This window comes from Emydura macquarii, unplaced genomic scaffold (assembly GCF_026122565.2).
Source record: "Emydura macquarii macquarii isolate MOO-44397 ecotype Brisbane River unplaced genomic scaffold, CSIRO-AGI_Emac_v2 contig_1644, whole genome shotgun sequence".
Classification (NCBI taxonomy): Eukaryota; Metazoa; Chordata; order Testudines; family Chelidae; genus Emydura; species Emydura macquarii.
This window is the reverse complement of record NW_027131781.1, coordinates 12,110,434-12,123,593: the sequence shown is the minus strand read 5'-3', so window position 1 is coordinate 12,123,593 and position 13,160 is coordinate 12,110,434. Positions and strand designations below refer to the sequence as shown.

The 13,160-nt window shown below is 40.7% G+C and overlaps 1 protein-coding gene across 3 annotated transcripts in view; it reads right to left on the bottom strand.

The window, feature by feature from the left end:
* AKAP13 (A-kinase anchoring protein 13) overlaps positions 1–13,160 on the bottom strand; it is a 297,054-nt gene that overhangs the window by 269,133 nt on the left and 14,761 nt on the right. Inside the window, exon 2 of one of the 3 annotated variants that reach the window (XM_067555644.1) lies at positions 5,611–5,670. The exons of 1 other annotated variant lie outside the window; for it this stretch is intronic. The gene's annotated coding sequence lies outside the window, so the exon portion shown is untranslated. Of the gene's footprint in view, positions 1–5,610; positions 5,671–13,160 lie in introns of those variants that run through there. One more of the 3 variants, XM_067555647.1, reaches the window with a different exon arrangement.

Below are 13,160 nucleotides of genomic sequence, written 5' to 3'. Positions count from 1 at the left end.
TGGGCAGTACAATGCACCAGTTATTGAGAAAGAGAGAAAAAGAGTAAAAACAGCAGGCTCTGTGAGTGATCAGCTGCAAAACTAAGAGTTTACTAATGAGCTGAAGATGTATAAACTTTGATATTGAAGAAAGATGATCTTCTCCTCTGATGCCAAGTGGGTCAGACACAGCATCTCAACAATCTTCAAAGCCAAAGCAGATGAGGAAATGAGTAAGTACGACATGAGTAACTAAAAGGAAACCAGTTTCTATCCACTTCAGCTTATTATGACCCATCACAAGTGGGCAAGGGTCATATCTGGCTGTGGCATGAACACAACAGCTTGCATCTAGAGCAGGTATTTGGAGAATTGCACAGCAACTACTTGGGATTGCTGCTAGCACAGAAAAAAAAGGGGGGGGGGGAAGGGGAGAGAATACCAGCATCCATTGATTATGTATGCACTGTTTCTTTAAATCAGTAGAAGGAAAACAGAGAGGGGGTCTGAGCAGATGCTATGCAGAAGATGTATAGTCAAGCTGAGAGAGCCGTGTAGCTTTAGGAATATTGATTTCTTATTCAATAAAATTCATGTTCAGTGTTAGAGTAAAGCAATGCTTGTTGGATTCTTTACAGTCATCATATGAGCAATATTACATTTCTATAGATATTTTAATCCATTCAAACGATATCTGGAACATTTATACACATTTACAGCATGTATTTGCAACAAAAGTACTCTCCTCTACCACATCAAACAATAAACAAAACCAGCCACAACAACTACAAAAGAACACAGCAGTCTATCTATGCCACAACAGTCTCCTTCCCCGATTGCAAGAGAATCTTCCTCCAGGAATTTACAATTCACTTACTTGTCCTTTCTCAGGCTTCACATCACTTGCCATGCTTTGGGCTAAGACCATCTCCATATTCAGGGATGCATCTCTGTCACAGGGTAACCTCACTGCTCAAGTGGTCAAACCTAAAACCAACTAAGCTTTCCCAGGGTTATGCTTATGGGACTGGGAATCCCTCCATATGCCTCAGCAAAATAAAGAGATCACTGGCTACAATAACACAACATGTTAACCATAAAACAATAGAACCTTTGGCCAACATGCATCCTGCCCTGCATTAAGGGCAAACATATAATTTTCTACTACGTCTTTTCCAAGACACAGGCAGCCCCTGTTGAATCCGTGGTAAGGACTCCCTTCAATTTCAGTTTTTCTTTAAGTACCAGTACAGCTTTCATAAAACCTTCGGAATTTGGAGGCAAGAGTGGTAGAGAGAGAGAGTCTAGAAATGTATTATGCTGGCCACCCCAAAGGAAGATTTCAGGTGAATGCCTTGAAAACAGTGGCAAAAGCATATTAAAGTAGTTAATTGCGTGATTTAGCTGAGAAGGTGCATAGTGAGCCAAAGACAAAGCACAGGAACGAGCTATTGGTCTTCTAAAGAAAATATGTCTGAAGAGGAATGGGGGGGAATTCTTCCACTGCCTCCTTTGGGAAGCAGCTGCTGAGCCAGAGCAGACATTGGTGGCTCCTTGAATGCTTTTAACTAGAACTGCCATTGGAAGAGCTAGAGCTGCAAGAGTTAGAAGGGAACTCAACAGGAAGGGGGACACTCCCCACACATACTCTTAAATGTATGTATTCATTTATATAGTGCCTATCACCATAGCAGTGAGGCCCATTAACAAGAGCATCACCCCCATTTCTAAAGGTTTTAATACACCAAAAGATAACCCCCAAATCACCCAAACCAATGTGTGTAAGCCAGATATTAAACAAATTTGAGAAGAGTTTACAATGAGCATTTAAGCTCACCAGACTTGGGCCATTCCAAAGGGAATGGAGATGAAGTCTCAACTGAACATCCTGGCACCAACCTCAGAGACTACATCAACAACGGTAAAAGCAGGACCCCTAATGCACAACCAGCCGCAATGTTGCAGCTCCGCTGATGGTGAACCATGTATGGATCCTATTCTGCCAGTGTACACAAGGCCCACAAGCATTACCCTAAGAGTTCCATATATTTGACAGGGTACAGTATAGCATGAAAGACAACTGTCTACTTCTCAAGAGAAACATGTGATCTGAACAAACCTAAATAGGAGTCTTCAGACACCTGAAAAACAACTTCCAGAGTCGAAGGAAGCTCAAAATATGTGGTCAACCAGGTCTATGAGTTTGGGAGAGAGGAGACATGCTCTAAAGGGACCCAGAAACCCATGGAGAGCCTGCTGCAGACTCTTAAAGTGCAATGCAACAAGACAAGAACTTCCATCCCCATCCTTCAGTCTGCACCTTAAATCTGGGAGTTAGTCCAGGGGGTCTGTATTAAGCAGACGGAGAAATTTTAGTTTAGGAGAAAACATACAACAGAATATAAAGTCCACAGAAGGAAAATCCTCTTCCATTCCATAGGCTTGTCTGTTTGATATGGGAGAATACAGTGAAGGAGAGTTTAACATAGGTAATCTGATGAGTAGAAACATGCTTGGATAGTCTTGGGCTAAACCATACCCTGGGAGCAGGAGGTCAGCACTCCTACCATAGCAAATTTAAAACAAGGACCTTCTATAATGGTGTACTGTCAGCTTCAGCAAAGCACCAAGACAAATGTCAATTAAAACAAAATAGTAATGACCCTTCATAAAGGGTAGGATTTTATCAGGGTTCCATTGTACAAAACAGAGACCATCTACATCTAATAGCCCATTAAACCTGTTGCAAATAATCATTAAATCAAAGGAGGAAAAAACAATGTCAGCCTTGTGTGTGTTTCATTGTTGAATAATGACAGTGTTTACCTTTCTAGTGTAAAGCATTACCGCTCTGGATCCAACTTAAAAGCAGAGCAGATGACAGATTTAATTATGTCTTTCCCTCTTACCAGTCTCTGGGTTATTTATTAACTAGGTCTGCATATATTCATAGTTTTGACTTGCTGTCTAATATACATAGCTAAGAGGCTCTGCTCCCCCATTAGATTTACAATGGCTGTCTGGGCACCTTATGCTATGTTCCTTTATTAATTTGTATGTTTTTTCTCCCCTCTGGACCCACTAAAATGTCAATACAACCTGAAGGCTTTGATTTAGTCAGAGTTCATAAATTAAGCAGAACCAGGACAGGTCAATAACTTAAATGGGTTGCAATGGCTCCGTAGGTGTCACTCTTCTCTCTAGAGAAGTACACAGTAGCATTTCGTTGTCTGACATCCCCCTATGGAACTATCACAGATTGTAACACAGCACTAACACACACTGTATAAAACAGGAATCTTCCCTCTTAGGAAGGGAAGAAATAGTCAGAACTGGTTACATCCTCTCCTACTCTGCCTAGGGGTACAGCTTGGGCTTGGAGTTTGTCAGCCATAAGGGCTGAGGTTGGAACTTGGTTCCTTCTATATCCTGCTATTTAGGGCTGTCCTTGAGTGGATGGAGAGGCTGGGCTTGCTCCTGGGGAAGGAAGATTACAACAAGGAAGCAGACTGGCTTTTGCACAAGCCAGCCTCTGGAAGGGGGAGGGATGTCTTTTCTCCCAGATATCCTGGAAAATAGAGTTGAGGATATTTCCAAAGCAGCCTCAGACCACTAATGTACTAGGGGGTCAATGTTTTAATGACTTTCCCTGCACCTGGCCCCTCCCACCTCCACAATGAACTCAGAGGACTCAACAAGCTAGAACAGAGGACCCAGAATACCACCACATAGCCTAATTGAGTCCTGAGCCCTGTCATTCAGGCCACTGATAGCCAGGAGGTATCTGGAGAGCCTCCTGTGGACCAGTTTTGGAAGCTTAATTTATAGGCTCTGTCAAGACAGCTGCTTTAGATGAATAAGATACAGAGGATGCCATTGTACCCAACCAATAGTTCTTAAGAAATCCTCCTTCAGTCTGTCAGGTCCTTCAGGGAGAAATCATTATAGAGGGAGGCTGCTACCAAGTCCACTTTGGGATGAGAGAACTACAACTCTTTGAGGCAGTCTTTTAGCCTGGATGCAGGTTTCTGGATAAGGTGAGAACCACATTGTGCACGGAACAATTTGACTCAAAGCCTTGGAAAGAGAGAGGCGGACAGGGAGAATGAGCTAAGAGGGACCTCTTTGCAGAAAAACAGAAAACCTCATGACTCTGCCTAGAGCCTGGTCAGGTTTGATTTTGAAGGCCAAATATGTGAGGAGTCACTTAGGGCCACTCCACAGGGGTTATTCTCATAGGATTCTCTGCAGAAGGAAATAGAGCTGGGAGAGGAGCATACTGGCACACAGTAGTGTTTGTTCTACACTTGAATCCACCTTACTTTCCACAAGTCCATGGCCTCAAGAGACAGAGGGACCTCAGAGGAAAATGGTCTGCAAACCCATGGGGAACCCAAAGAAGTCCTTAGAGAGGACCAAAGATGGTAGCAGTAGAAGCAAAGAGGGAGAGGAAAAACCTTTCAGCCACTTTAAAGGAAAATAGAAAAGCTGTGTGTCTATCTAGGTACTTATATAGCACTCAGCACTGCAGGATCTGAGCACCTAAAGACATGAATATGCAGAACTTATGGCAATTTTTTTCAGAACTTATGGCAATTTTTTTCCAATCTCTGCAAGAGCTTTTCTAGGATTTGAAACCAGCCCCTCTTGCATCTTAAGTGAGACACATACCCCTAGGGCAACAAGGCACTTGCGTGTTTGGCAGCTTATCCCTCTCTTCAACACAAAGACCAGAAAAGCACAGTGTGTTGCAGGTCACTCTTGAGGCTTATTGGCAGAGCTGTGTACTGGAAGCCCTGCTGCCTATACAGTGGGCATTGCAACAGTGGACCCCCATGTTTGGCTCATGATAATAAGCCTTTGTCATTTAATAGCAGGAAAACAGAATTTGCCCAGAAAATTAGAAAAACTAGACAGTTGTAACCCTTAATTCTGATTGAAATCAACCAGGAGCACCCATAAAAAACAAGATCAGGGACAGTATCTTCACTGTTCAACTAGGATATGATGTGAAATACAGCAGTTTGTATTGTCAGAGGGTACACTGGAATTTTATTTTTTTCTGTTTGAATGAACCCAAAGATTCAAAGCTAAACTACTGAGCTTTGCTAGGTTTTGGATAAAAGCCATTCAAACTTGTCAAGTTTCAAATGATTTGTCCTCAAAACCAAACATTCCTTCCTGGGGAAGAAAAGGGGATCACCTGAAAAAGTAGTCCAAAATGTGCAAATCTCAGCAAATTAGGGCTGAGTTTTCACAATGAAAAATCAGGTCCCCATCCCATCTCATTATCCCCCTCCTACACACCCAAGTCTGACATATCTCTGATCAATAACTTCTTTGTAAATCGCTATCATTGCTAGCTGAAACATATAAACTCACTATACCACAATTGGATCCTTTTTAGTTGATTACATAAAGAACATTTTCCAGAAAGGTGAGAAATTAAGTGATCACTCCCCAAAATCGTACTTTGGGTATTATCCGACTTATGTTTAATACATATCCCTATATTTATTTAGCCACAGCTCACCTGGGCAGCCAGCTGGCAGCTTATAGTTACAATAAAAACATAAAAATGAGACATGGAACTTGAACCTGTAAATACAAAAATAATCTTGCTTCACTTACCTAAGCAAAATTCTCATCAGAGAGAGACAATTTTTTTATATTAAAATCCAAGAAAGAGATCTGAAAGAGACAAAATAGTGCCATAAATATATAAACCATTTTTAATTTCACACACCAAAATGACAAAACAAAAAGGTCAACAGTTTAAAAAAATTAATCACTCCTTTATGATACATTTCAAGTAGATTAAGTAGTGGAAAGGGAATTATTCAGAAAGCCAGCACATCAGAAATAAAGCACCTGATCTTCCACTGCATTACACAAGTTTTAGAGGAGTGCAACTCCACTGAAGTCAATGGAATTTCGCTGGCATATAGCTAACGTAACGCAGCAGAGAACCAGGCCCAAAGCATTTAGCTAAGCTATAGCACTGCCATGTTCGGACTTTATTTAATCATTGGCTTCTTTCTTTTACAAGCCAGCAGAGCTCATCAGTAAGAGAAGAGAAAAGAGTAAACAGACAGCCGCCAAGCCTCGACGGGTGAGGGCAAATCGAAACTGTTGATCATTACAAATATCCAGACACTCCCCAGCTGAAATTCCAACAGAAACATAAGAAGGCCCAACATTCTGTTCAGCATGTGAAAGAACCTTGCAATCTAGCGTAGAACATATCACATGCATGTAACCATGTAAGTTTGTAGCATCCAAAAATGCAATGAAACTGTAGCAGGAAGGTAGCATTTGTGGCTGTATTAGCCCTTACGAAACGGATATTGGTGTGTGTGTGTAGATATATGTAAATATAGATATAGATAGAAAAAACATCTGATGCTTAACAAAAAGAAAGTAAATAAACTAGATGAGATGGACTGTACTGGGCCAGTAGATTGACAAGGGTGTTTAATGTGCGCTGAAGAGGGAGAATTCTTTGTTCCCAGTATTAAAATTTGCAAGTCTGGCCCTAGCTGAAGGACCATCATTCACTATTCTGGTACAACTTAGTTAGGCTGATCCTCCTCTCAGACAGACAGTGCATTATCAGAAGTTCCTGCTATTCATTCTGCTTCCTGTTCGTTAGTGAAAGCCCCTTTTATATCTGCTCTTAGAGAGGCTGTTAAACCAGGGAAGATTTTAGGACACAGCAGATAAGATACGTAGAATTATTCAGAAGAGGGGGAAGGGAAATTACACTGGCTGGTTACAGCTGCTTCAAAAACTCAGAGATAAGAATCCATTTATTTTCTTATTAGCAGATAAAGATACCAACAATATTGCAATCAGAACTAGAACAGCAGTGGAAAAAAATGTTATCGTTGTTGAGATCTACGTCTGGGATTTAGATTTTATTTAGTTTTAGCTGGCATTAGCCAACTGAATGTGTGTGGCTGGTAATTTATGTACACATGCTCAGAGATCAGGTGTGCAGGGAACATTTATAAAAATAAAATAAAACAATTAAATTTAGAGGGATGGGGGGCAACTCACCAACCCATACAGAAAGACCGTTTCTGCAAAAGCTTCTCCAGATGAAGTCAGTTCAGGAATAACTTCCACGGTCAGAGCCTTTTCGCCATGACTTCAATGGGAGTAGGACGCTGCTCTCAGTGTTACTTAAACTATGTCAGCTATCAGCAATTTCAAGCAGTTAGTTTGCAGATTCCATATATTATAAAATGACTATTATCTATGCAAAAACCACCACCAGAAGCCCAGTATAGTACCTGACTGTTCAAAAGGCCATGAAAAGCTTAACAGCATCTGGAAATACTATAAGAACTCTGAAAAACTACCTCCCCCCCCCCGCCAAATCTAAACAGGCTGTTTAAAAGAAAGTAACAAACAAACAAACAAACACTGAAGTTCTGCCATCATAATATAGCTAAAAATTTAACGAGATATAAATGAAAGCACTTTGCAGGCTTCCAAAATGGGGATTTGGGGAAAAGTAAATCGTTCACCAAAAGTTAAGACAAATGACGAAAGATATGACGGTAATATCCACCCACAAGAAGTCAGCTTTCAAAAAAAAAAAAATGCAGGCACCACACTCAAACCAGATCCACCACACTCAATCCTTGTTCCATCCATTCAGAAAAACCTGCCAAATCTTATTTGCTGTACTCACACAGGTATTTTCTGACCACAGTGAACAGAACTACCTCCGACAGCAAAGTCAGCGGGACGGAGCTTAACATTTTGGATTATACAGAGGGGAGTGTTTTTCTTGTAAAGCACAAGGTGATGTGTTATGTCTCAGACTACTTGGCTGCAACAGTGTCAGAGAAGAGAGGCAAACAAGTCTCCATCTCCACCTATGGAAATGAGGGGAAGGGATAAGCCACTGCTCAGGTCACATCAGGTCACAGTGGGGATGAGACATAGGTCCTCACCTGGAAGGTGAGAGTAAGTGCCACAGAGGAAGTGTGAGAGTGTCTATGTTTAGGGAGTAAGGTTCAGGGTGAGGGGGAATTGCCTAGGTCTGGCAACTGAACGTCTGGTCTGGAATGCGCCTAATTTACTACACGGGGCTAGTTAGTTCAAAATGAGTCTTCAGGTATGTCTCCACTGCACCCATGCCTGAGGGACCCGGGCTTGTAGACTCAGTACGTCCAAGCCTGTGCTCGAGCAGCCACATTCTATTTAACCCTGGATTTACAACTGCTGGACGCAGGCCTCACAGTTGTGCTGACATGTCCATACGGGCCTAGACAGACCTTCTGATTTGGGTCTGCGGTTTGGCCTGTGCCCATCCTGCAAAATGACTGGGTTTGGACTTGAGTTACAGCAGGACTCAGGCTCTGACCCACACCCCTAGCAGGTCCTAGGACTCAGATCCTGAATGCTTATTGACCTGAGTCAGGCTGAGGAGTGAATGGGGATGGAAGGAGGGTTGGAGCTCAAACATGAGTCGGAGCCCAGGCTTAGTGTAGACATACCCTTAGAGGTCTTCAAGGGAGGCCCTTCTCCCCCAAGACAGCAATACACAGCACCCACTGACTAACAGGCGTTGCAGGCGCTGTTTGCAGGCATGTGGTTTTAGTGGACATTTTTGGAAAGGGTTTCTTTAATTTCTCTGTGCCTGAGTTTCCTCACCTATTGCATGAGGATAATAATGCTTACCTAGCTGCATGATGTATTTACAAACCCACATATGAAATGCCCAAAGTACCATTATACATGTATACAACATACAGAACTGATTAAGCATATTCCTTAATTTGCAGCATGGCACCATTAGGGCTGAATTTATCCAAACACACCAACGGGTGTTTCCTAGAATAGATATGTTGTAATGGATGACATGATGGAGCTTGTTTGTTCTGTACATTTTGTAAGATAGTTAGTTCTGCCCTGTCAAAGTACAACCCTTGTTGCTCCAATGTTTAATTAAAAACAATTAAGCAAGAACACCCAAACCTTCCAGTTTGTTCTCAGAGCTCAGACACCAGCACCATAGGGTTATCCATGAAAGCTGTACAATCACAGACATGCATTTTACCCCGCTAACAGGAACAGCCAAAGTAGTTTCTCTAGCTCAACCAGTAGCTTTGAGTTTGATGCAGAGTGAAATTCTATGCCCTGTGTTATGCAGGAGGTCAGACAAGTTCATCATAATTGTCCCTTCTGGCCTTAAAAGCTGAGATTGTCTCTTAACAGGACAAGATTTATGCACATTGTTCCACACCTGGATAGCACAAATCCTGCTCCACTTCAAAAGCTACCTTTTGTCCCAGTGATGGATACAAGAAGTCTCAATCAGAGAGAGCTTCTATTTTGCATATCATTACCAGCATGCTCTTCTGGTTCACAGTTGTTTCAGAGATGCTGTTATTCTGAGCATAGAGTTGATGCTTTTGGAGAGCACTTAGTTCTTGTTCAGTTTGTTTTGAATTGTGAATCGTTCTGAATTATGGGAAGTTTTAGAACTCCCACACACATCCTTCTCTTAGCTTACATAAGCTTAAAAATCTAATATTCAGTATAATTGGTACTGAAAGAAGTGGGGAAAGATATTTCAACAGTAGTTTCATTGTCACTAGATGAATCTGCTGCAGTACACTGGTTTGTGTTTACAGATGCAACCAAATTTTCTCCATACATTGCAAGGACCACCAGTGCATTATTCACAAACATGTCTTTCTCACTGATAATGTATTCATCTTACAGTGTTTAATAGTAACAGAGTTCCATTGATGCAGAAAGTTTCCCACAAACCTGGACTCACTGGGTAATGTAATTTGAAAAAGAAAAAAAAATTGTAAACCAAAGTTCAGACTAAAAGGTGGTTATTTAAACATACTGTGCTCTGAAATAGCCATAGAAATACCAAACAAAGATTTTATGCCATGCTGGAAGAAGGTAAGGTAAGATTACAAAGTGCAAAATGAGATGGAAAGCAAGCAAAACTGTGTGCACAAAGGAGGAGTGCTGTAAAACCCAGAGTCATAATGTCTGCTCAACATATGTAATGTTTTTCAGCTCCACTCCATCTTGAAACCGCTTATCTAGTACTTTGGCATAATTTTCTGCTACTGATTCAGACATTTTCAATCCCCCACTTTCTCAGTATTCATACAACCTCCTGCTGCCTATATAAATCCATATACAATATAAAAAAGTTAATATTGCAAAGATCTCCAGATCTCCTACAGTTACTTAATACTGTTCAGCTTTTGAAGGCAAATTCAGAGTAAATATCAGCACTGCTACCAGGGTTTTGTTTGAGTTTTATACTGGATATGAAAGCCATCCTCAATTTTGGAGAGTTTGGAAGCCTGTCTAATTCTAATACATGTTCATGTCTTCCTCAAGGTTACAATAGAACTTTGCGAACTAAGGCCAGATCTACATTTAAAACTTTTGATGGTACAGTATTTTGGGGTAGGAGGAGGTTCCTACCTGCCACCCCCTTTTTAATTTGTTCGTTTTTAAGAACAAATACTTTTATACTAGCCAAGCCCCTTCCAAAGCTTGTTTTTGTCAGTAAAACTTACTTTGTTCAGGGAACTGGTTTAAGCTATACCAGCAAAAACACTCCTTTGCCACATAAGCTGTGTCCATGCTAGGAAGGTATGGCTGATATAGCTATACCAGCAAACTTTCTCTAGCATAGAGTAGGCCTTCAGCTCTTATCCTGCAAGGAGATGCATGCAGGCTAAATTTTGTGCTTTGTCCAGGTAGGGTCCCAGTGAAATGAAGAGAGCTGAGTAGGGGTTCACCTGCAAGCATCCACTTCCAGGACTAAGGCCTGAGTACTGATCTGCTACTACCTTTGGGATGGAATGCAGCTCTTCTTTAACAGTGCACAGAAACACTATATAAAGGTTCAGGTCAGGAAGTCAAGAAGAATCTTGACATCAGTTGCAACTCCAGACAGACTTTAGGGACACAGCATGCAGAAGGTAAGTAGTAAAGGTACTGAAAGATGGGGAAAAAATTGCCAACTACCAATATCACTGACGTGTTACTACTTCTCTCTCAATATGAAAAGAGGAGAAGCAGGGGGAGAGGGGGAGAAATCACAAAAATAGCACTTATTAGAAGCGACCAAATAATTCATTCATCAAATTCAGCTTCTTTTTTCCGTTTGCAGGACGTTCTAGAGAAGATCAATTTATTGAAATGTGTATTTGAGTCATGTTTTGTATGTTTTTTAATTTTTTGTTTTTAATTTATACGGATCATGAATTTGAAATGTGAGCTGTGGTGCCTAGTACAGATTGCTCAGATAAAAGTCACATAGTATTTTTTTCTTCTTCCCTGATTAAATGAACACGAATATTCCGGCATAAGCACCTGCATGTGAAATTTTCAATGTATCTTTCCCATATACAAACATACAGAAGACTCTGAAATTTGCTTTGCATAAACAGTTGTGCTAGTGAAATTAAAAATATTTTAATGTTCATGGGATGCCAATTTAAAAAAAGGGCACAAAAAAGGCTATTATGAGTTTATTTAGGAATTCCAACAAATACCATCGAGAAATTGTCTGCATTATTCATCCAGCTCTAATATTACCGCATACTTCTAAAAACATCTTTGGATGGCAGCAGAGAAGATACATTTTTTGGAACTAAAACATATTACTGTGTCTCAAAGTAACTTATAATTACCCCCTGCAAATTTTATTTACACACACAGGCACAATGCTAAATGTTAGATTGCCAAGATACCACTAGTGTTGATAGGATATCACCTCCCTGCAATCTTTCCTACACAAAGAGAGAATCACGTTTTCATAAAAGATTTGAGAAGTCCTTATTTTATTCAATATTTACACAAGAACTACTTTAAAAGAACATCAAGGGTTGAAAGAAAAAAACACTTAAGGGAAGAATGTAGCAAGATTAGAACTCACACATATGCATAAATGGGGTGGCAAGCAAATTTCCTCTGTGCACTTTCATTCTTTACTTTGGATACTTGTATACTGTGCATCTTAAATAATGCATACAAAGGTTTTCTGAGAACTACTGCATGTACGTTTCCATGTATGCACTAACGTCTCCCAAACTCAGACTAAGGAATGATTTCTTCTGAAAGGGGAAAAAAAAAGTGAAGGATTCTCTAAAGATAAAAGCTTTAAAATGGAACCGTGATCAAAGTGCAGCTCTGCCTCTCTCTGCCCTCCCAACCACTTCCTTCCTTTCAGCTTCATTTTTTTTCTGTTGCTTATGCCTGGTGCACAGTTAATATATGCTATGACCCAACTTTCAAAACACAGCCATTCCAGGATGCTTCCCAGTTAAAGTGACTACCCGCCACAACCCCATTTTTGTAGTGCAGTCCATGCCGTACCAGCTTGTTCCCAGAGGTAGCCTGCAAAACATTTGAGGCAATGACTTATTTGTTTGGCACCACTCCCCCACTATACACCTCCACACTTGTGGTGCTATATAAATAAAGGTAGGCAATGTCAGTTTTCCAGTAGGTCAATCATAGCCAGATTTGGCAATATTCCCTTATCTTGGAAAATACTTCGTATTTTATTCACTCATTTCAACCAAGGAGCTCAAAGCACTTTACAAACATTAATAAATTAACATTCACAGCATATGAACTGCAGGAACACAGCAGTGAGCAGCTGCTTTAACAGTACACAGCCAACACTCCACAATAACAACACAAGACTGTTAGGACTGCAAGAGTTACAATGTAATTTTGGTGGGTGTGGAGTAAGATGTCTCAAATATGACATGACTAATACTGAAAATCTAGCTTCCTTACAACAGTGGGAGATTTACTCAAGTAAAAATAGCACGATTTGGCCTTAAAGCAAATATCAAGACACCCAGCAGAAAAAACTAGCTAAGAAAAACAATTTTCAAACTATCAAAAAGATAGAAAACTCAAATCTTCATCACTGCTATGGAAGCCACAACTGGGAAGAGTAGCTTCACCACTAGCACAGCTGCTGAAACCAGGTTATTATTTTGCATTTAACCTACTGCTGTGGTTTCCTCTAAATGGTGCACTCAACCCTCTTCCATTTACTTTTCTGTGACAAGTTTACTTACTCTAAGTTTTGATCTTACCTATTTACCTGCCTGTTCTGCCATTAGAAAACCTGCCCTACTGTACATGCACCCATGGCAGGACATTGT